Below are 23947 nucleotides of genomic sequence, written 5' to 3'. Positions count from 1 at the left end.
GATTTTGTGGGGACACAGACATTCAATGGAAAACAGAAGGCTTAGCAAGGTTGAAGCTTTTGAGCTATATAGCATTTTTTCCTACCCAGAAAATGACAACAGCATGAAATTCAACTAATTAAGCTCTTTGTAGCCCATTTGATGGCAGCATTCATGCACCAATTCTTTTTTGAATCTTTGTTAAGACAGAGTGGGTAAACAGGAGACATAGCACTTGAAAACAGGTGTCAGTTTTTATATTTATGATACTTGTTTTAGTAATATTGGCCATTCGCCTCCTGAAAAGAACGGGCTCTGCCTATTAATAAGGAAAGTATCCAAGAGGCTGAAATTCTGGCTTTGTTCAATTACAGGCTAATATTCATTAACTAGTTGTTCCAGAAATAACAACCAGCTTAATGGGTTTGTAGGGAGAAATGTTGCTTGACTTCAAAGAGATTTGTCTATGCTTGCACTAGAAAGATTCATTAAGAATGAAGATTTTCATCCTAGTAACTGGAAAATTAACTTCTCAAAATTTATTGTTTTAGTAGGAGATAGCTTTTCCTTTTTCCCTTTTAGAGAACAATAACGATTAATTGCTGGTAATTCTTTTCCAGATCAATTAGATTGCTTTCTCCTGGGTCAAGGCCTTAGATGGAGAGAATCGTTTCTTCCTTTTGGGGAAATAATAAAGCATTACAATGTTTCTGTTTCATTTCACTGCTGCCCACTCATGAATCTAGTTCATCTTGTTTTGGCAAACATTTCCTGAATTACTTCATTGTTTGAATGGCTCCCTCCCATTAACAGGAAAGGGAGATGTCTTTCAACAGAATATATTAAACTTATCAAGAAGTGCTCCTTACCAGTGGATAGTTTTTTTTTTTTAAATCTAGTTTTGTTTTGGAATGGAAAAATAATGCTGCTTATGATAGGACCTTGGAACATGGAAGGAATTTAGAAACCATGTAGTTCCACTTCATTATTTCAAGCTGAGGTAACTGGGACCGAGAGAAGGAACTGGCTGATTAGTAAAGAATCAGAACTAGAACCAAGGCTCCTTGGCATCCAGTGTGGTTTCTGCCCCGTGATCCTGGCCTCCTCGCTCCTTGGATGGGGCTTTGTCATGGTCAGTGGCAGAAACAAAGCAAATCGCATGGCAGCATTCATGCAGCAGCTCCTGCAGCCATCTCTGTGACTCAAAGATGTGTGAGACCTGTCTCCCGAGAAGAGGGATCATGGTCTCTTGAGAAGTTCCATAAATGCTTATTGAGCATTTCTGGTGCCAGACACTGTAGATCCCAGGGTCAAATTGGCATTCACACAGCAGTCAGTGGCTGTCATGTGCAGTGAATATTCTTGCTTAGAATCGTATTTTTTAAGAAGAAAAAAAAAAGAAAATTATGATAGTGACTCTAGTCTATAACTATAGTCTATGATTCCACTCTAGTCTAAGACTAGTGACTCTTAGACTCTAGTCCAGTGATGGCAAACCTTTTGAGCTCAGCATGTCAGCATTTTGAAAAACCCTAACTCAACTCTGGTGCCGTGTCACATATAGAAATTTTTTGATCTTTGCAACCATAGTAAAACAAAGGCTTATATTTTTGATATTTATTTTATATATCTAAATGCCATTTAACAAAGAAAAAATCAACCAAAAAAATGAGTTCGCATGTCACCTCTGACACGCATGTCATAGGTTCGCCATCACTGCTCTAGTCTAAGGTCCCTGCTAGTCCACTTGGGAAATGGAAGGAACTTATGCTTCCAAATGCAGAGATCCTGAACATGAAAAGAGAGAAACATAAGGGGCCTTAAATTGCTTGCTGGGTTGATCTTCCTCTTTGAGTTAGCCCAAGGGGCGTTTTTCTGGGGTTTCCAGCCTGTGCTTCCATCATCCTTTCACCTTTTACCCATTCTTCCCCTTGGAGCTCTGCAGGCCTCTCCCATGTGCTTGCTGCTTACCAGTCTCTCTATGCAGGGAAGGTTCCATTGCTGTGAGCTTACATCAGTCATTCCTGTTTATCAGAGTTGTTTATTTTTTAATTATTATCTCTAGAATTTGTGGAATGAAAAGCTCCCCCCACCCAGGTAACTTCTATGTTTATTTTATATGAAAAAAGTTATGTGCAACAAATATTCTTACATATTTACATTTGTTTTTTAGCAGTTAGCAAAACTGTGACCTAAATCTCTAATAAAGTCTATTCCTCTCTTGCCCAGCCACTGTGGTTCAGTGGTTGAGCGTAGACCCAGGGACCAGGAGGTCACAATTCAATTCTCAGTTGGGGCACATGCCCAGGTTGCGGGTTCAATCCCCAGTGGGGGGACATGCGGGGGACAGCCAGTCAGTGATTCCCTCTCATCATTAATGTTTCTGTCCCTCTCTTCCTCTCCCTTCCTCTCTCTGAAATCAATAATAATAAAAAAGAATATTCCTATCTATTTTTTTAAAGCCTTTTTAACAGAAGGTTAGGGACCCAGGCCTTTAAGAATCTGGAGCAGCTGGGAGGTCCTCTCTGCAGTGACATCTTATTCTGAGCACTTAGAAGTCACCATAAGGAGCGCCTCATGTCCATCTTTCCATCCAAGGATTGGCAGTCTCTTCGGTCAACACAGCTGAGGTGCAGGGTGGGCTCTTTCCTATAGAAATTTTGAAAAATTTGTGGGCAATAAAGGAGCACTGGTTCCCGTAGTCACTATAGCCCAGTTGGATTTTCACATTTAACAATTTTATTTAAAAAATTAATGTTGAGGTATTTAGGTACTTTTTATAGGGTTAAGTATCAGTTTTTACCAAGTTATGTTGGACCGTCAGGTAATGCTAAAAGCAATGAGAAGGGTAGGAAGAATGAGATAATAATTGTTAGCACCTTATACTGCTTCCTCTATTTAATTTAATTCTTATCATGACCCTATAGGTCAGTGGTTCTCAACCTTCCTAATGCCGCGACCCTTTAATACAGTTCCTCATGTTGTGGTGACCCCCAATTTCATTGTTACAAATTGGACATAATTAAAGCACAGTGATTAATCACAAAAACAATATGTAATTATATATGTGTTTTCCGATGGTCTTAGGCGACCCCTGTGAAAGGGTCGTTTGACCCCCAAAGGGGTCGCGACCCACAGGTTGAGAACCGCTGCCATAGGTAGTCAGGTATTATTTCTATTTTCCCTTTTCAGAAACTCAGATACATTTAGCCAATGGTAGAACCATGACTTGATTTTGGACTTTTGGGCTTTGGATTATGTGTTTTTGCTTCATGTCATTCTGCTTCCTTGGTAAGATTTGTAAGGTAAACGGGCAGGTCTACGAGGTGGTTAGTTATGAGAGAGAAGCCAGGTGCGGTTTATTTTGCCGAGTTTTCAGACAATATCCACAGACTCGAGATGATGGTGGGCATGGAAGAGTGATCCGCTGGTCCCGTTGCCCACGTGGCCAGATGGCCTTCGTGATGGCATGTGGAAAGAAGGGCATCAATCCTGAGCCCCACCCTGCTCTGCTGACTGCATGTTCACTTAGGGCTTTACCACAGGAGGGAGGCTCAAACTCCACCTTTACCAGATGCTTGCTTTGCTCTAAATACAAACCACGGGACTGTCATCCTGTGAGAACTTGTCATGTGTGTGGTTCTTGTTATAGCAGAGAAGGTAATCATCCAAGATCCTTAATGGCAAAAGACAATGAAGGAGGAACCTTGGGCATTTGAGTATAAGCTTAAGCAACAGTAGCAGGAAGCATCACTGACATCACATATTAACCATAATTAAAGGGGATTTTACATTAGGCTCTGCAAATTTCTTCCTATATTGAAGATAATGTTCCTGATTAGTTACAGAGAGTATATCTGCTTTCTAGACATTTCCTCCGTGGCGTTGTGTACCCAGCACACTGCCAACTACCCCTTAGGTTTCTCTTCAGTTTAAGAAGCACAGACCCAGGCTATAGTATTCGAGTTCCGCCTGGAGCTGGAGAAATCTGGGGTCATTTCTGATAGCCAATAGGTGTGGTTTGGGGTCTGCATCGATGGCTCTTAGAAAAGTCACCAGACCAAAACATTCCACACTGTACCCACTTTCCATTTCCACACAGACGCCATCACGGTGGCACAGTAGGTCCCCTTCTCTGCAGTTGCACTTCTGTGCTTTCAGTTATTGCTGTCGACTGCACTGCAAAAATATTAAATGGAAAATTCATGAAATAAACAATTTGCAAGTTTTAAATTGTGCTCCGTTCTGAGTAGCAGTATGAAATCTCGCACCAGCCCACCCGGGCTGTGAGTCATCACGTTGTCCCGCGTGTCCACACTCTGTTCGATACCTGCCCATTCGTCACTTAGTGTGGCTGTCAAATCAACTGTCGAGTTAACCCTGTGCTTGTGTGCAAGTAACCCTTATAGTAACAGCCTAATGCTATGTCACAATGCCTGTGTCACTCACGTCACTTCATCTCCTCATGCAGCATCATAAGGAGAAGGGTGAGGATGGTACAATAAAATAATATGAGAGAAAGAGACCCCATTCATATAACTTTTATTACAGCATATTGTTATCACTGTTCTATTTTAGTATTGTTGTTCATCTCTTATTAGTCTTAATTTGTAAATTAAATTGTATCATAGGTATGTATATATGGGAAAAACATAGTACATACAGGGTTTGATACTCTCTGTGGTTTCAGGCCTCCATTGGGGGCCTTGGAACGAACCCCCGCAGATAAGGGGGGACCATTCTGTAGGTAGGGGAAGGACATCGCTTTTGTAACAGTAGGAAGTGATGTCTAGTTTTAATACAAATGTCATTTGCTTGTGGAAGAAGCGTATGAGCACGCCCGGGACACAGATACCAGTGTGGCCTAGTGACTGTGTGAAGAGCTTTTGGGCCAGGCTTTGCCAACCACTGATGTGTGGGGAGCCTGGCGAGACCGGACGTGTGCCTGATTTCAAAGAAGGCGATAAAGAGTTGGCAGCGTGGAAATATAAGCCGGGACATGTAGGGCATTAGTGAATTGGGGGGCAGGTTAAATAATGTTCAGGACTGGCTGCATCACGTGCGGGCCAGTGCAGAATGGAAAGGGGTCCTTTGTGCGAACATGATGATGGATTTCAGGAGGGCATCCAGAGCATTAAACCCCAGGCCCTTCTGAGCATGGCACAGCTCACATTCCTGTGTGAGCGGCCCTGATACGGTTTCTAAAACTGGGAAAGTTCTTTCTGTGTAGAATAAAACCCTGTTGTTACAGGAATGTGTTCTTTTCCCATTAGAAAATATTGCAAATCATAATTCCTAAAACATCGTGTGTAGGGCCAGAGAGTTTTATTTCAGGTAATATTTATTTCATCGGAATAAACGAGGATCCTGTCTGTGAGTGCTAATGTTAGTGATTGATTAATCTTGAATAAAAAAGATTCTTCCTTTGACCTCTTCCTTTTCCCAGAGATCCTAGATCTGTTTATCACTCACACTCTGTTTTTCACGCTGTGGTTTCTCGTCTTGCTCTCTGCACTACCCGGAGTCTCTCAAGGGGAACTTAGTGTGTTTTAGCAGCTCCAAGGTGCCATGTGACCAGCATTAGAGCATTTGCACATTTTGGGCCCCAGGAGGAAAAATGGGAAGCCATGAATTTCCCTGTTGTGCCAGGGAGAACCTTCACAGGTTCCTGTGCACTCCACCTGGTAGATAAAGGAGAAATCGATTGCTCTCAAAATTTCCTAAGGGAAAAAAAATATCAGTTTTACTGACAAAAACTCTCTCTTGATAAGAATGCTTGCCCAGCTGGCATGGCTCAGTGATTGAGCGTTGATCTATGAACCAGGAGGTCACAGTTCAATTTCCAGTCAGGGCACATGCCCAGGTTTCGGGCTTGATCCTCAGTGTGAGACATGCAGGAGGCAGTCGATCAAGGATTCTCGCTCATCATTGATGTTTTTTTTTCTCTCTCTCTCTCCCTTCCTCTCTGAAATCAATAAATAAGTATATTAAAAAAAAAGAATGTTCGAGCTCTTTTGTTGTTGTCAGGATAGGGACTTGACCATCATTACATTTCAGTGCTTTGAAATGCAAGGATGTAAAGCAAGGTGCTTCAGCTGTCCTCTGCCCTTTCACTCCATTAGGTGGGTACAGCGTTTGGACATCATCATAAAATCTGAACTGAACCTCCAATGCTTTTTAAAAAACTAGACAGCTGAGAAAAGTCCCCCAAACAAGGACATCATGACCATTTATAGTTGAATCTTAATGAAAATGGAAAGAGAAGTGTTACTTCACTTTAGAAATTGAGATACTTTATGATGCTACACATACAGTTTTTTTATTTGGCTAGTTTTTTAAAAGTAATTTTCTTCATTTCTGTCTCTAACCACCATGTTTTAAACCTTGGTGTTACATGGTATGATGGTGGATGGAAGGGATGTTTCACCAGGAGAAATGCCTTAGACCCGTGGTCGGCAAACTGCGGCTCTCGAGCCACATGCGGCTCTTTGGCCCCTTGAGTGTGGCTCTTCCTAAGCCTTAGGAGTACCCTAATTAAGTTAATAACAGTGTACCTACCTATATAGTTTAAGTTTAAAAAATTTGGTTCTCAAAAGAAATTTCAATCGTTGTACTGTTGATATTTGGCTCTGTTGACTAATGAGTTTGCCGACCACTGCCTTAGACTGAAGGAGTCCAGGTGATGCTGTCAGCTCATGGCCCAGCGAACACTTGACCAATACACCTGAACTTGATCAACCCATTGCAGAAAATAGACCACAGCAGGCTCCTCCCTGTAAGCAGACGCTGTGTCCTCAGGGCCAAGTTTATCTAAATCACAAAGCTGGTGAGTGGCATTTGTTCCACTCACCTCTGTTTTCTTCATGGTGATCAAATTTTGTTTACTAATAGAGCAACCTTTAGCCTACCTGGTGCCTTCCTGGGAATTGGGAAAAGGTTACCTCTCAGAGCAAATCCCTGGCCAGATGCAGCCCTGGCTTACCAGCCTCTGTGTGGGGTGTGACCTGCCCGCACTTACAGGGGCCTTTGGTATTGCGGCACCGGGGTCTGGCCTTTCTCCTCCCTATCCGTCCTACTTAAAGCTTCTCTGTTGTGTGGCTTTTTCTTCCAGGACCTTCATTTTACGGAATGACCTAATTTTGCAATGAATAAATTCAAACCAAGATGTTAATAGCAGCGGTTGTTCTAGGCATGTAATGTAATGCCAGTGCTGATTTCATTGTCCAGAATACTGTTTCCTGACTTTATGTCTGGTGAAAATTTGATGCATGTTAGGCTTAACTCTAATATTGATTACTCTGACAAACCCCTGACACGCTTAACTGTTAGTTATTTCCTTCTCTGAGAAGTTGTAGTACTGGGTGTGTTCATCTATTTTCATATTCCTTATACTGCTTAATAAGTATTTACACATCAGTCTCCCCTCATGGGAGATCCTGTGGGGGTCAGAGGCAGGGTTAGTCATTTTTATATCCCTGGCTCATGCTTTATTATTTAGACATGAATAGGTATCTCGCTAGTAAACAATGAATCATGATGCTGAACTGGTCATTCAGACTTTGTACCCACCATGGCCTTTTCCACTTAAAGAGGGACTCCCAGAGACTACCCCTTCAGGCCGCTGATCAAAGAGAAGACAGCCACAAGGGCAGAGCCCTCAGTGGCTCTTTGCCTGGAGCCCAGTTGGTAATTTGTATTCAATGTATGGTTGAATACAATAGAAAGAGTGATTCCCCCCCCCCTCGCCTCCCAGTCCTTGTTTTTACTTGAGTCTCAGAAGCAATGGGATTTGGTGGATTTGAGACAAATGTACAGCTTTTGCTTATTCAGTAGTGTAACTGAACAGAAAGCACTGTCTATGGGGTAGCATACGCTCTAATAATTAGGGAGATAAAGATATAAATAATGAACTGCACAAGGGGTCAGAAATGACCGCAGTCTTTGGGGACTAGAGAAGTCTTTATGGGAGCAGATTTTGTGATGGATCTCGAATGATGAGTAGGATTTCAGTTTGTCCATTCAACTGAGAAATGTTTGTCTGGCATGCCCGTCACAGGGTACAAGGATACAAAGATGACTCAGTCAGGAGTATATGTGTATCAGTTCCAAACTTGTGATGGTGGAGTCCCCATAAGCAACAGAGTTCTCTGCCTAACCCCATGAAATATTGCCAAATTAACCCCAAATGACTAACTGGGCTAAGCCAGCTTTCAATTCAAGCAAAAGGAAAGAGGTGACATACGATCAAAAAAAAGTTTCTTTAGTTACAAAATTTGTTGGAGAAAGTAAAAAGGGAGCATGTTATCAAGTATCTTATTTTTCTGTATTTTCTACTGAGAAGATCACTGAGGATAGAGCACTAAGCAAGACCAATATTTTATAAACTTATTGAAGAAGATGGTTCCAGGAAAGAATCTTGACCTGAGGCAGAGGCTGTTTATCAAGGTCGTCGACGTGTTGGGCACGATGCTGATTTAGTTTTCACAGCTCAGTTTTGTCTTTAAAGTTACACTGCCCATTCAAGGCCACTTAGTTACAGCCATTTCTGCAAAATGTGTTTATCAGTTCTCCAGAGAAGTTCAGGCGTGAGACCAAAAGGGTCTTCCGTGGTACAAGAAGGCGTGTTTAGAATATGGGCACGGTGCTGGGCTTGTCAGGGCAGTTCTGAGGGTCGAATGAGACCCTAAGGACCGTTGTTTGTCTGAAGTGCTGCTTGTAGCTATAAGATCACCCTTCAATAACTTCAACCAGGCTTCCAGTCAAAACTCGAAGTGAGAGAGCAAAATGACCAAGCTTCTTTTTTCTCCCCTTTGGAATACTTTGGGATCAGCTTAATGTCTTTCTATTTCTTTCCCCTGATGTTCCCACCTCAAAGTGTATCCCAAAGAGCATTTACTCTCTAGTGCATCACAAGCATGCGTTATGGGACACTGTGGGGAAGACGCAGAGGAGAAAGCCAGAGCCTTGGTTAAAAGGGAGCCTGTACCATTTCCCAGTCAGGTCTTTATTTCTAACGGAGGTAAAAAGAGTCAACAAATGGAGTTGTGCATACTGTGTTCTATACTACAAGTCTCTTTGGCCAGAAAGAAAGAAATGAATGAAAAATACCATTACCTATTCAAGGTTTCTATGACCAGCTTAATGAACATGCTTCATTTGAACCAGTAAGAAAGCATCTTTTCATCAGTCCTGACGTGTAGGTTTATACTCGATGTCAGTGACAGCCTCTACGATGAGCTGGTGTACTTGGCATTCGAAGAGCAGCGTGTTGTAGCGCAGAGGAGCATGGAGTGGCTTTGCATTTTCCTGCTCGGAAGCATTGGTGGTGCTATTTTCACGCAGTGCACTTGGCCTGCAGGGGAGGTAACAGCTCCCTCCCTGCAGGTCTGAGGGAGCCCCTGTGTGCTGCTTCCGTCCTCCCTGTCCCGGGAGATAAACACAGCCTCTCTTGGGCAATCTTCCAAAGGACTCATAGCTTGTCTTTGTTTAAAAAACAACACTCAGCCCGCTCCACTGAGTGTTAGAGGCGCTTGTCTTTCTAACACACCCCTAAAAGCCCTGAGTGCTTCTTTCCTATCTTTCTCTTGACAAAATGGTTGCAATTTGGATTTTGCCACAGCAAAATGCATTTCCTGTCCGTGGCACTGTCCAGATTTACTTTATCACACTCAACGCCTGTCAAGCGATAGAGTGGGTGAGCTGAGAGCAGCAGGAAGCGAAACGTCAGTGAGAAGCAGTGTCTTATAATCACACGGTCGGCATCTCGCTTTAGGAACCACGGTTTGGAAGGGATTAATATGCTGGGCTGGATAAAAGCAGGAGCTCTGAGGCCAAATCATCCTGCTGCCCTTGCCCAGCCTTGTGGTCTCAGGCTCAGAAAAGTTATATAGCAGCTAGTTACTCCGTGTGTGTGTGTTTGTATTGTATTGAGCATGGCGGACATGGAAAGCCCTAGATTAGTGGTTCTCAACCTTCCTAATGCCGCGACCCTTTAATACAGTTCCTCATGTTGTGGTGACCCCCAACCATAGAATTATTTTCATTGCTACTTCATAACTGTAATTTTGCTACTGTTATGAATCCTAATGTAAATATCTGATATGCAGGATGTATTTTCATTGTTACAAATTGAACATAACTAAAGCATAGTAATTAATCACAAAAACAATATGTAATTATATATGTGTTTTCTGATAGTCTTAGGTGACCCCTGTGAAAGGGTCTTTTGACCCCTAAAGGGGTCACGACCCACAGGTTGAGAACCGCTGCCCTAGACAGATGGTGTCATCATTAATATGAATAAAGAGCTAGAAGTAAGCACTGAAGGCATCATCCACTGTGCTCATGAGCTCTGGTAGCCCATTTGGGGAAGAGATGGCACATTCCCATCTGGAATTAACTAATTCAGCTCCTCAAATCCTTGGTGAGCAAAGCCAAGGAATAAATCCAGACGTTAATTTAGCAAATAGTCATCAAGCATCAGCCATGCACTCGTGGGTCTTGCCAAGTGGTGTGGAGAATGCAGATATAAGAGATGTGGCAACAGTGGCAAACATTCCAACGGGGGCATGAAACATGGTAAACAGCTACACTATAGGGCAGCACTGCTGCCAAGTGAGGGTGTGAAGTGGTTAGCGGTTCAGAAGTAGTCAGAGATTTCTTGCAAAAACTGGCGTTGGAGTTGGGCAGTGAAGAGCCGTGAAAATTCTGGGAAATGGCATTTCAGGCAGAGAGAGGGGCAGCAAGAAAGGCTTGGTTTAATCCCTCACACTCGCACAACATGCTGGTCACTTATTTTCTCTTCCCAAGGGCCGGCAGTATTCCTTATTTTTTTATAACACATTAGTATCTTCTTGCTTCAAGCAGACACAGAGTTGTTGGCAGGAGCCATAGACTTGGGGAGCCAGCTCTCCCACTCACACGGGGAAGACACCATCCTTGAAACATGAGCAAAGCTGGGAGGGCCAAGGTCAAGCCCAGCATCCTCCATTCTGAGAAAGGGTTGGTAGTTACAAACTCAGTTCTAATTCAGAAGAGGGTTCCTCTTGACACTTGAGTTCTTTCATTTCTTTCATCTTTTATAGAAATGGGGCCCCAGCCTGGGGCCCTTTTCAAAATTGAGAGACTAGGAAAGAGGACATTTCACCAAGACTGACTAGTCCTACGGCTCTGGTGTTAGCTCAGTTCTTTAGAACCTAGCAGCCTACACGCGGGCACCAAAACTTTGTGTGGAAGGCACACTGAGCTTCGGTTTTAGTTCTCCTATTTAGGGCCAGCGGGGCAGCAGAGCAGTGGGATGATCCATGGAAAGTTTCCTTTTCCTGCCACCACTCTGGGCCAGTGTAGAGAGGGCTGGGGAGTGTTGGTGCACTTCTGAAATGCTGACCTGCCTTGTTCAGGAGAGCAGACATAATCTCTATTTTGGACTAGAAGAACAGAAAAACACAAGCCTGGAGTCGAGGACTGGGCCTGCCCCAGTGTCTAAACGGAAAGTTCTTATATTCTGATTCTTTTTGAGTCTGTTGTTCCAACATGTTGCTGCTGAATTATGTCCTTATCTCTGTAGCTGTTTCCAATTTATTTAGTCTTGGCAGTGATGTCCTCTTCCCCTCCCCCAACTCCTGACAAACGAGGCCTTGCTGGTGAATGGCTTTTGGATTCCTTGGCATTAGGCAAAAAGGAAGCAGTTCTATGAATTACTTTCTAAATATTGAACGACTATACAATATAAGGTGGTTTTAGTTTATCAGACCTTCTCATTTGCTCACTGGGAGGGAAGAATAAAAAAGAATACTTTAAAGCAAGCTTTTAAAACTATGCACATATTTGACCTGGATTTCCCGCCTTGCTCCCCTACCCCCACCCCTTTTCTCTGCTTTACCAATTTGTAGCTGAACAGCACAGCTGAAAAGGAGAATCTGTAGGCCAGAGAGTGATTGTGATTCTTTGCAGAATGCATTGTGGCGGCCCTGATCAGAGCTCAAACTGTGCAGGCGGGCACCTTGCCCTCAGCTCAGACATCCCAGCGCCCACCACACAGATCTTCACATTATATCATCCAGTGCGTTTACATGTGGATTTCCCCCCCAATAAACGTACAGTCAACTTTCTATATCCCTGGGTTTTGATTCTGTGGATTCAACCAACCACGGATCAAAAACAGTATTTTCTGTCCCGTTTGGGAATCCGGAGATGTGGAGGGCCAACTATATGCATTGTTCTATGCCATTTACTTTTTTTTTCTCTTTTATGTCATTTTATATAAAGGACTTGAGCACGTTGCATTTTGGTATCTGCAGGGATCCTGGAAGCAATCCCTGTGCATACCAAGGGACTGTAATTAAGTTATGGGGGAATCAAAAGATAGATGTGGATTTTTTATTTTGACTGTGCAAGGGGTCAGTGTCCCTAACCCCTGACACTGTTCAAGGGTCAACTGTACTCTTACTTAATGTTTTCCTGACTATGGAAGATGTGTGTTGCACAGCATCATTTTAGGTAGTTAAGTTCTCTGTCCTGAAGGCAGTAACTCGGACGGTCACAATTCAAATCCTAGAGACTGCTTGCTCGGGCCACTCCCACTGTGTGTGTTGCTTCAGGTAACCTACTTCACCCAATGTGTACCAACTAAAGGTGATAACCCCAGCAGGGAGGAAAAAGCAATATCCAGCCATCCTCAATGCTTTCTCCACCCAGCACGAACAAACACCCCCCTCCCCTTTCGACAAACACATGTCTATAAAGGCCGAGCTGACTCATACAATGGCTTTGGAGAATGAAGTACAAGTGATGCCTGAACCCCAAGATGATTATGTTGAACAAAGAATGTTCTTTGCTCTTCCAGGAACCCTGACTTCCTAATAAAAACCTAGCTCACTTCGTTTTGCCTGAATAACATTTCTAGGTCAAAGTTAAATAAATTGGCTAAACCAACAGTTTGTTTAAGGCAGAGGCAGTCAAATCGCTCTGCCCTGAAAGGCTCAAGGAAATGAAGTGGGCTGGCCTGTCAGAGAGTGAGACTGTCCCCACAATTGATTACTTGCTTACCAGGCCAGCAGGGTTTGCAAGAAATGTTACCTGTGAAAACCAGTGCTAGGTTTTGGTACACTGGTCCCGAAAGTTAGTGAACTAAATAGATTCCTGGGGCGCTCAGAGGTTCTGTGATTCCAAACTTGCTCTTTTCAAATATTTTTGCAGGATCTACATAACTAATGGAATAAAAATGAAGATGCCTTTAAAAGCTAATGTCTAAAACAAACAGCTCTCCTTTTTGGCGCTTTTCCTTCTTAATGCTGCTAACATGCAAACCTTGCCGCCGTGCTCCGGGCACTTTTAGGTGGTGGCCAAGTGAAGGCTGAATGAAGCATGTTCCGCCTTTGAAGACTTGGCCGTGACTCTAACAGTTCAGAGCAGCCCAGCAAACACTCAGTACATATTTGCAGAAGGGAGAAAGCTGTTGATTCTGTCTGGGGACAGCAGAAGGACTTCCTGGGGCCGAGGTGACCTCTGACTCAGATGAAGGCTTAACAGTGGGAAGGTGTCACCCCATAAGGAAGGGTGAGTGGCAACTTTCATGCCGGAAATGCTAAACAGCACTCTAGCCTAGGTTTTTATATTTAATATCTTTTTTTGTTTCCTGGCTCATCTCTGCGTAAACTTACCCTTGCTTCTGCCGCCTCTGGTTAAATGCTTTTGTTAAACTTTGCATATTTTGTTCTCATCCTTTTATTCATTCAGCCCTCAGACACGTATTAAGCATCTGCTCGTTTTGCTTCCTTGTTCCTGGGAAAGCACCACGTGCCAAACATAAAATTCCCACAGATCTTCTTAGCATTCTCCTGTTATGTCAAGAAATCTCAAAATCTTGTCTGCTGCTTTCATGGTCCCTATTTATTCAAAATGCTGAAAAATGTAAAGCATTTTATTGATTGAGATTCTGTGGTTACAAGCAGCAGACATTGCTCATGTAAGCAAGAAAAGGAATTCATTAAAGGGCTTTGGGGTGTGGTAGACGGAAATGACCTTGCAAAGATGTCCACATCCTAAACCCCGGAATCTGTGAATATATTACCTTACATGGCAAAAGGGACTTTGCAGATGGATTAAGGATCTTGAAATGAGGAGAGTAGCCTGGCTTATCCAGGTGGGCCCAATGTAATCACAGGGTCCTTATAAGAAGGAGGTAGGAGGGTCAGCCAGAGGAGATGTGATGACAGGAGCAAAGGTCAGAGGGATGGCATTGTGGAAGGAGGCCACAGGTCAGGGAATGCAAGTAGCCACTAGATGCTGGAAAAGGCAGGGTATGAGTTCTTCTCTAAAGGACTCCAGAGGAAGTACAGACCCGTCAATCCCTTGATTCTGATCTACAGAACTGAAAGATAATAAATTTGTGTGTGCATGCATGTGTATGTTTATTAACATGAAATTTACAAAACGTAAAATTAACCACTTTAGAGTGAACAACTCAATACATTCCTCAAACTATGCAACCGTCACTCTATCTAGTGCCAAGATATTTTCATCACCCCAAAAGGAAATCTTGTACTTATTAAGTAGTTGGTTCTCATCCATTCACCACTGCTAACCACCAGCCTGTGTTCTGTCTCTCTGATTTAACCTGTGGCGGGTATTGTATATAAATGGAATAATACAGTATGTGACCTTTTGCATCTGCTTTGTTTCGCTTTCATACTGTTTTTACGGTTCATCCATGTGGTAGCTTATGTCAGTATTTCATATCTCTTTATGGCTGAATAATAGTCTATTGTTTGGATATATCACAGTTTGTTTATTTATCTATTGATGGGCATTTGGGATGTTTCTACCTTTAGGCTATTGTGAACAGTGCTACTATGCATATGCATATACATTACTTATTTGAGTACCTGTTTTCAGTACTTTTGAGTATATACTTAGGAGTAAAATTGCTGGATCATGAAGTAACACTGTGTAACTTTTGGATGAAATGTCAGACTGTTTTCCTCAGTGCCTGAACCATTTTATAGTCCCACCAGCAATATACAAGGGTTCCAGTTTCTCCATGTCCTTGTCAATACTTATTATTTTCCTTTTTTTAAAAAATGTAGCTATCCTAGTAGGTATCTCACTAGTGGGTTTCTGTTTGCATTTCTCTAATGACTAATAATGTTGAGCATCAATTTTTATGTATATATCTTTTATGTAGAATGGTATATTCAAGTCCTTTGCCCATTTTAAAATTGGGTTTTGTATTCTTGCTGGTTTTATATAGTCTGCATGCTAGACCCTTAATTTGTATTGTTTTAAGCCACTGATTTGTTATAGCAGTAATAAAAATCAAATGCAGAGAGGGATTCACCGAATTCAAGGAAATGTTAACCAAGTTGTGGGAAAGATGCTCTGAGATTCTGGGTAGCAGGAATTAATGGATGATTCATGTGAGACATTTTAAAAAAGATGTATCTCTCCTAGTTTCTTTCAGTTCTTGTGTTTTTTATATAAAAGGGCAGAGTGGCTGGTATATAGCCTGTGTAATGTTTGGTTGCTATGTCAGAAGGCAGCAGACGTCCTTGACTGCTAGTACCACTGAGACTGCAATGCAATTAAAAGAGAAGGGCAAATGGAAAGGCAAAAACAAAAGGAATTCACCAAGGCATGCTAAGGAGGTAATGCCATAGAATAACAAAATAAACCTAATATGCTAGACTTACAAGCTCTGACAATCCAAGAGATAAATCTGGAGTTATAGGATGGGAAAGATATAGCAGCAGACAAGCACCAGTAAAACACATATGGGGCTTAGTGGATGGACATCACAGATTCCATCAGTAGAGGCAGACCATCTGGGAAAAAGGAGGTGATCATTCTGTTTTGTTCTGCACTAGTCATACCCCACTCTAGAAAAGAAATTCCATTTTGTGCTCCCCACCTTGAGACTCATTCAGGCAAAACAGGGCATGCTCAGAGATCAGAGGCCTGGAGACTGGAATCATGGCATTGGGGTAATATTCAGGAAAATGGGCTGTTTAGCTGAAGTAAGGAAAGATTTGGGGCAAGAAGAAGCAGGCTGTGATAAATGTACTTAAAGTGGGGAGGATTAAGACCAAAGTAGGTGAACAAAATAGAAGTCTCTTTCTCACTCACATCATGATTCAGAGGGGTCTGTGGTGGTGAGAGCTGAGTTCAGCCTCTTGGATTATATGGTTCCACCTTCCTCCAGACCTTTGCTTCCTCGTGCAGTTAAGGATGAAGGAAAGAGTGAGATTCCGAGCATGCACAGGTGTGTGTGTGTGTGTGTGTGTGTGTGTGTGTGTTCATGGTCCAGGCCTGGTGCTTATGCACATTCCTTTTGCTCACATTCCATGGGTTAAAACTTATTCACACATCCATATCTACTGCAAGGAATGCTGGGAAAAGTAGTCTTGTTGCTCAGACAAAATGGAACATTAGTGAGTATAAATCACTTTCCTGAGGCTGTGCATAGTAGGCCGACATGCTGAGGAAGCAAGACTGATTAATTCTTGACCACCAGGGAGAAAAAACAGGAGGAAGCAAACAAGAATCCCTGCCTTTGCTCTTTTGTTCTTATTAGCTTGGCCTCTTCATCTTGCTTTCCCATGCATTTCTTTCTCTTTTCCTTCCCCTTCACAGGATTTAGCTTGTTGTTGACTCTGACTTCATGACTTATGAACTTTGCTCTTCATTTCCTGCCTCTCTTTGTTTTAATTATGATTATGTGGCTTCAGTTAAAGGTTTTAACTCTCAACACAGTGGAGAGAGCAGACTGGTGGCTCATGGTCCAAATGTGGCTTGGAGTCTTGGCAAATTCAAACGCGCGCGCGTGCGCGCGCGCGCGCGCGCATGTGTGTGTGTGTGTGTGTGTGTGTGCGTGCACCTATGTTTAAATATTGTGTGGTATCCAGTAAAATTCCAGATATGGTTTTCTTGAAATATTAGAAGATCACAATTCTGGGTTTGCATGCCCCAACTGGGCAAAAACAGCAAGAAAAAGTCATGCATTCTCCATGCTGCCATGGTCTCTATTACTCCCTATTGTATTCTCAGTGCTGAGATCTATGGTCAGTTTCCACTTATCATCATGTGTCTATCATTTTAAAAAACACTCTTCTCTATAATTTTCTGATCCCTCCTTCACTGTTGTAGGCATTTGAGTTTGGACTCACTGGCTTTTCTTGCTGCCCCTGCAACTGAAACATTGGTTGGAATGGAGGGTTGGGGGAGGGTGGTGGTGGGGAGGGGTAAGGTCACAGCACTTGAGACTAAGTGGCTTGGAGGCAGAGGGTTGACCAAAGGATGCTAGGTTGTTGATTTCATGGTACAAGGGAGGCCAGCCGGTAGTATAGAGCAGTGGTCTCCAAACCTGGATTGTGAACCTCATCCATAAAATAATACATGCATATGTGCCCCTCAAAGTAGGAATTATTACTTAAAAATGATATGTACATTCTGCTCTTATTTCCAGATATAATGTACTCTCACGATCATACAAAGATGACTATAAGTCCATATTCCAAATAATCTTCATTATAATTTTGGATGTCTGGACAAACCTCTTAGTTGGCGGATGTAGATTTTTAATGTTATCTTTAATTGACAGCTTTTTGGCATTATTAAGCCTCTTAAATACTTGTGAGGGTTAGTTTCAATGAAACTGGATAATGTGTCCCATAAATTCTGTACCATACACACTTCAGCCTATTGTAGTAAATTGCATGGGAATGAACAAGTAGGTCTCTCAACCCCTCTGAATTGCAGAGTTTTATCTCCACCCTTTTTCATGATTCTTTCACACAACCTGATGGGAAGCCATCTGAGAGATGGACTAACTGAATGTAATTATGTGTGTTTAGATTCAAATTTTTTAGATAAAAATAACATAAGTAGAAGTTTAATACTGTTTTCTTATGGATCAAGGGAGTATTTCATTTGTTCCCTGGATTAGCTACTTTGGGTCCAGCGGTGGAGGGTTAAAGCCTTGCTACTCAAGTAGTCCCCAAATCAGCATTGGCATAATCTGGGAGCAAGATAGAAATGCAGCCCAGCCAGTGTGGCTCAGTGGATTGAGTGCCGACCCATGAACCAAGAGGTTGCCAGTTTGATTCATGGTCAGGGCACATGCTCAGGTTGAGAGCTCAATCCCCAGTAGGGGCATGCAGGAGGCAGCTGATAGATGTTTCTCTCTCATTGATATTCTCTCTCTCTCTCCCTCTCTTTCTCTCCCTCTCACTCTCTCTCTCACTCTCTCTCCCCCTCTCTCCCCCTCTCTCCCCCTCCCTCTCCCTCTCCCTCTCCCCCTCCCTCTCCCTCTCCCTCTCCCTCTCCCTTTCCCTTCCTCTGTCTCTAAAATCAGTAAAAACATATATTTTTTAAAAAGATAGAAATGCAAATTCTAGACCACGCCTCAGGCCTACTGAGTCAGAATCTTCATTTTAACAAGAACCCCAGGATATTTGTATGCACAGGAAAGTTTTAGAAGCGCTAGTGAAAAGGCCAGCTCAGTGGTTGATTATCCACCCAGGAACCAAGAGGCCACCGGTTTGATATCCAGTCAGGGCACGTGCCTGGGTTGTGGACTCAGGGAGGCAGCCAATCTATGATGTCCTATTTCTCTTCCTTCCTCTCTCTCTCTCTCTCTCTCTCTCTCTCAATCAATAAACACATTAAGAAAGAAAGAAAGAAAGAAAGAAAGAAAGAAAGAAAGAAAGAAAGAAAGAAAGAAAGAAAGAAAGAAAGAAAGAAAAGGAAAGAAAGCAAGCTAAGGATATTTTGTGGGGAGGGCAGGAGGCATGTAGAGGAGATCATGAGATCTCATCATAACCCTGTAGACACTAGAAGATAAAACAAAAGCAATTAAAATCCCAAATAAAAGTTTACTGGCATTTCATGAACTCATAGAAAAGGCATTTGTTTTGGAATCTGCAGTCAGACTGTAAGATTCCTTGAATGAGGCTTTCTGTTGCCAGAGGTTTCCACATTTCCCAGCTGCCTGCAACTTATCTGCCTTCTTAGCTAGAGCCTAATGACTTCAGGCATAAATGTAATGTGTTCTTGCCTCCCTTGATTGTTTTCTTTCTTCCTGTCCCTCTAAACCTGAACTCTGTCTTTAAGGCCTGGTCTCCATTTCCTGAGCAGATTCACAAAACAAAGGCTTTGCTGTCTCTTAATTTGTTTGGGGATTAGGTCAATTAGAGATGGGATGAAACTCTTGCATATCCCAAGACATTTAGGTCTTGTACCCATGAGTGCTGCTGGGAAAGCTATATGCAGTTTGACCAAAACAAATTTCAGATGCTAGCACTGCAGAAGTCAGTGGGGAACCTGATTTAACATGGCTGAGCGAGGTGTGAAAACCCCGGCCTGCCAACCAGATGGAGGTGTCCATCAGTGCAGTGGTTCTGACACCTCCTGGGTAATACTTGGTACCCTGAGAATCAGAGATAAGCAAGACCAGAGCCCAAGGTCTTGTGGGAGAGAGAAATTTGTAGACAGATATCTTGGCAACACAGATACATTGGGCAACAACTGAAATATGTGAGGTGTCAAGTGATAAGAGTGGAGTAAATGATTAAATTTTGAGGCAGCCAAGATGATCAGGCATAGGGGGCTGTGTTTGAAAGTTAAATAATATTTGTCTAGTGGACAGGAGAGAATAAAAAGAAGTACAGATAGATAGAATAGCTTATGCAAAACAGACCTGTGAATTGGTGTTGAGTGTTGGCCACTTGCAAGGTCAAGGTGATGGACAGGATCTCAGGAGAGGCAGAAAGACAGTGACGAAGGCGTCTGGATTTATTTCTGGTGGACAGTGTCTCTTAAATCAGAGCATACTTAACTGGGGTGCAAAGTAGTAGGGGAGGGGTGAGCCTGCAAACTGAGGAGGAGGGGGAAAGGCTGGTAAAGTTGTAGTGGGCAGTGACAAAGGTGGAAACTGACCAAAGGTGAGGGAAAGCACGGCACCGAGGGCCCGCTGGAATTGTAAACTAGAACTGAATAGCAGCACCCATCTCAAGGTTTCTTCTGATTCTTGGGGCTTTTGTGTGCAGAGTAGGATCAGCACAGGGTTGGAAGCTTTGGGTGCCATGGCTGGACATGGGAAGTGAAAGTAAAGTGTCAGTGGAAGGAGATTAAAATGATAGAACCATGTAGATTATTTTTTAAAAATGATGGAACCACCTGATCCAGGCTGTGTTAAAAAAAAAAAAAAAAAAGCCAGAAAAGAAAATAGAGGGAAATGGGGGCAAAAGGAACCCAAGGTATTGGTGAGCTCCAAGAAGATGATCTGAGGTTGTGGTCAGAAAGTGAGGTGTTAGAATTTAATATTTCGCAAGTGGAAAGTTCCAGTGGACATCAAGGTCTGGGGTGCAGATGTCCCCTGCACTTCTTCCTCTGTGAATTAAAGTGGTGGGAGATCCACTAACAGGTGAAATTTGGTAATGGGAGAGCATGACAAGGAGCCACAGGGATGAATATGGGGTCAAGGCTGATTCTTCTTGGGGGTCAGGAATCTTGGGGCCTAAGGAATTTGTGACTTGGTCAACCTGTGGAAACAGGAGCTTCCTGTCACTTGAGATTCAACTTTAGTGACCTGCCTAGTTCATCAAGCATTCATTTCCTAAAAGAGAGAATCTGATTGGATTGATTCTGTCAGTACTCAAACCAAAGTCTTAAAAAAAATTTTAAATTGGTTTTTAGAGAGAGAGGAAGAAAAAGGGGAGAGAGAGAGAGATTGATGTGAGAGTGAAACATCCATCAGCTGCCTCCTGCTCCCTACTGGAGATCAAGCCGCAACCCAGGCATGTGCCCCGACTGGGAATCGAACTGGTAACCTTTCAGGGCACAGGATGACGCAAAACCAACTGAGCCACTCCAGCCAGGCCAAACCAAAGTCTTTTGTATCAAATCTTCTCTGAAAGTGGATCTCCCTTATGCAGGGTCAACATGTAGCTGTGTGGGACTAGGATCTGGATCCAGGGTGATAGTTAAAGGCAGAAAACACTTGCTGACAGTATGCGCAGGCACACAGACTCATGTTATCTTCACAACAGCCTCATGGCATAGGTACTGTGCTGTCTTCACTTTACATGTGAGGAAACTAAGGCACAGAGAGGTTAGAAGACTGGCCCATGTGTACATAGCTGGGAAATGTCTGGCTGTGGAGTCTGCTCTCAACCCCTCTATATGATGGCTGCTTCTGAAAAGAAATGATTCCAAACCTGTTTCTTTAAAGGTGGCAGCAACCTTCATGGTTTCCCCCCACAGATGAGGTCCCTATAAATGTGATCCTTCTCCTCCCCCTAGCCCCCCTCCCCCCGACCTATGAGAACTCCAGGTGGATCTAGTTAGCTATAGGGTGACAACATGATTTATCAGTCAAACTGAGAGAGTAAAAATGGATGCTATTAGTTATGCCAGTACAACAGGCACAAACTAGGGCTTTCTGGACACCTGATCTAAGATCACCTTAGCTGTATGCTCTGTATTAAGTGAGAATTCAAAGAAGCCCCAGGTGGACTCATAATATTTCCAACCTGCAAGAGGAAGACAAAATTTTCCAAATCTCAAATTCCAAACAGCCTGGTTCAGTAGATTTTGAAGGAATAAATGGCAGTGTCCGTGTGCCCTAAAGAGGTGCGTGGAGAAGGATAGGAAAGAATCGGCAGGTGCAAGGAAGGGGCACAGCTGGTGTCAGTGTAAGAAATGTCCACACCTGTAGAGGATTTTCATAAGAACTTATTTGAGCCAAACTGACGACAATGGTCGGGAAGCAAAATCTCAAATGCTCCCTAGAAAAATGCTTCCTGGAATGGCAGCCAGTTTGCAGCTTCTTTTATGCATTTGGAATTCAGGAGGGAAGTAAAGGTTACGTGAAGATGGGGCCTGGATACAGGATAGAAAACCAGATCTTTGCACACTTGAGAGCCGGCTTCTGCGGGTCTGAAAAGAGGCATTTCTAGATCCACAGAAACAATGGCCAGGGCTGGCTCAAGGGGAAGACAAACCTTACTAAAAAGTTATGTGCTTGGGGCCTGACTACCCACCCTGACCTGCCCAGTTAGGAATTTATGGTCAGCTCACCCTGTGAGGTTACTTTCCATAGAACCCTTTTTTTGTCCACACTGCACAGTGCAAACAGGCCACTCTTTGCAGTAACTTTTGTCCAAGCACTTCACAGTTGAGCAAGTTAACACTTGCCATTAACTTAAAGAAATTAGTCAGCAGACCTAAAGGAAACTTAAGAAATCCAGTTTGTTGAAATGTATCTGGGGGAGAGCTTGGGGTCCATTCAGCATTTCCTGCCATGGGAAGCAACCTTAAATGGCTAAAGGAGGAATAATAGGTCTTTGAAAAGCCCAAGACCAGAGATTGCAGGAATCAACATTTCCTTTGAATTTGCAAAGCTAACATCACTTTACAAAACTGGAGAAACTTGATTTTGTGGAAATTGAAAGAATGTGCCCCAAGGTCATCAAGCTGTCATGAGACCAGAACCAGTACCGGCTTAGACAAGCAGTTGGTCTCTGGTTCCAAATTTTTGTCTTTTTTTGTTAGGGGAGGGCAGGAACTGGGGCACCCCCTGCCCAGAACATCTAGTCCCAGTAGTATTTGGGTTTGGGGAAACAGTTTTGAGGTGTGTGTGTATGTGTGTGTGTGTGTGTGTGTGTGTGTGTGTGTGTGTGTGTGTGAGAGAGAGAGAGAGAGAGAGAGAGAGAGGGAGAGAGAGAGAGAGCGCGAGCTGTTTGTTGGCATCAAGTATTGTGACCTGAAGACAATAGTCAACCCACTTGCTCTGCTCCTTTGAATTCACTGCACTCAGCCTTGGAATGAAGACCCTTAGTTGTTCAGGGTGCCCAGGGCCAGGGCATGGTCTGTCACTCCAACTTCATAGGTGTGCCACCGGATGGGACTGTGCCACAGATCTGAGTTCCCGATGTGGGGAACTCTTTTCCCGCATAGTTCTGGCTGGCCTACGAATTAAATTGACATGGGACAGATTAATAGGAGAAAATAACCAAATTTGATTATATATGTACCTTTGGGGGTTCCATAGAATATAGGACCTGGGGACAAATTGGGCAGTTATGGCTTGTATGCCATCTTGAGCTAAAGGGTTAGTGGTTTGCACTTTGAAGGGGAGGAAGGCAGTTGACATGGAGATGAAAAGCAAACATTTGGTAAGCATATGTTTGCTGGGGCCTTCTTTAACCATGGGACACAGAGGATTCTGATCAAACAGGGTGTGGTAGGTTCCTCCCTGTCTGTCACACCTAGTTCATATTAAAATATAGTTATTTATGCCCTAGCTGGTTTGGCTCAGTGGATAGAGTGTCCACCCTATCCACTGAAGGGTGGACTGAAGGGTCCCGGGGTTCAATTTCTGTCAAGGGCTTGTACCTCAGTTGCAGGCTCATGCCCGGCCCTGGGCGGGGTGCGTGCAGGAGGCAAAGCAACCGATGTGTTTCTCTCACATCGATGTTTCTCTCTCTCGGTCTCTCCCTCTCCCTTCCACTCTCTCTAAAAATCAATGGAAAAATATCCTCGGGTGAGGATTAACAACAATAAAAAATATATAGTTATTTATGATGATAGCTTTCTTCTAGAGCAAATCTTCTATCTAAATTCTTTTAGGTTGTTAGGGGGAAGGCCAAAGGTTCTTTCTGGGTCTTTTATTTCTTAAAAATAACCAGCTTAAAATCATCAATGTTCCCCAAAAGGGTATATTTTGAGGTGGCAAACTCTGCTCCCCCTCATTGGATACAGGCATCCTCATTCTATCTTCTGCATCTCACTCCCAACCTCTCACAGCTGGATGGGCCAGAGGCAATGACTCAGCAATTGCCCCAGACATCCTAACCAGTGCTGTCCTATAGTCTGAGATAAGGGCCACAGCATCCTCTCCGCCCACGAGGCTGTGTTTTGGATGAGAACCGTTTGAAAGGATTTATTACATATGAAAACTATGAAGCTCTCG

The 23947-nt window shown here is 43.2% G+C and overlaps 1 protein-coding gene across 2 annotated transcripts in view; it reads left to right on the top strand.

The window, feature by feature from the left end:
• The window catches only part of GNA14 (G protein subunit alpha 14), a 143031-nt gene that overhangs the window by 26231 nt on the left and 92853 nt on the right, over window positions 1-23947 (top strand). Inside the window, exon 1 of one of the 2 annotated variants that reach the window (XM_059656970.1) lies at window positions 13410-13536. The exons of the other annotated variant lie outside the window; for it this stretch is intronic. The gene's annotated coding sequence lies outside the window, so the exon portion shown is untranslated. Of the gene's footprint in view, window positions 1-13409; window positions 13537-23947 lie in introns of those variants that run through there. 2 annotated transcript variants of the gene reach the window in all.

This window comes from Myotis daubentonii, chromosome 11 (assembly GCF_963259705.1).
Source record: "Myotis daubentonii chromosome 11, mMyoDau2.1, whole genome shotgun sequence".
Taxonomy (NCBI): Eukaryota; Metazoa; Chordata; class Mammalia; order Chiroptera; family Vespertilionidae; genus Myotis; species Myotis daubentonii.
This window is presented reverse-complemented; position numbering and strand designations above follow the sequence as displayed.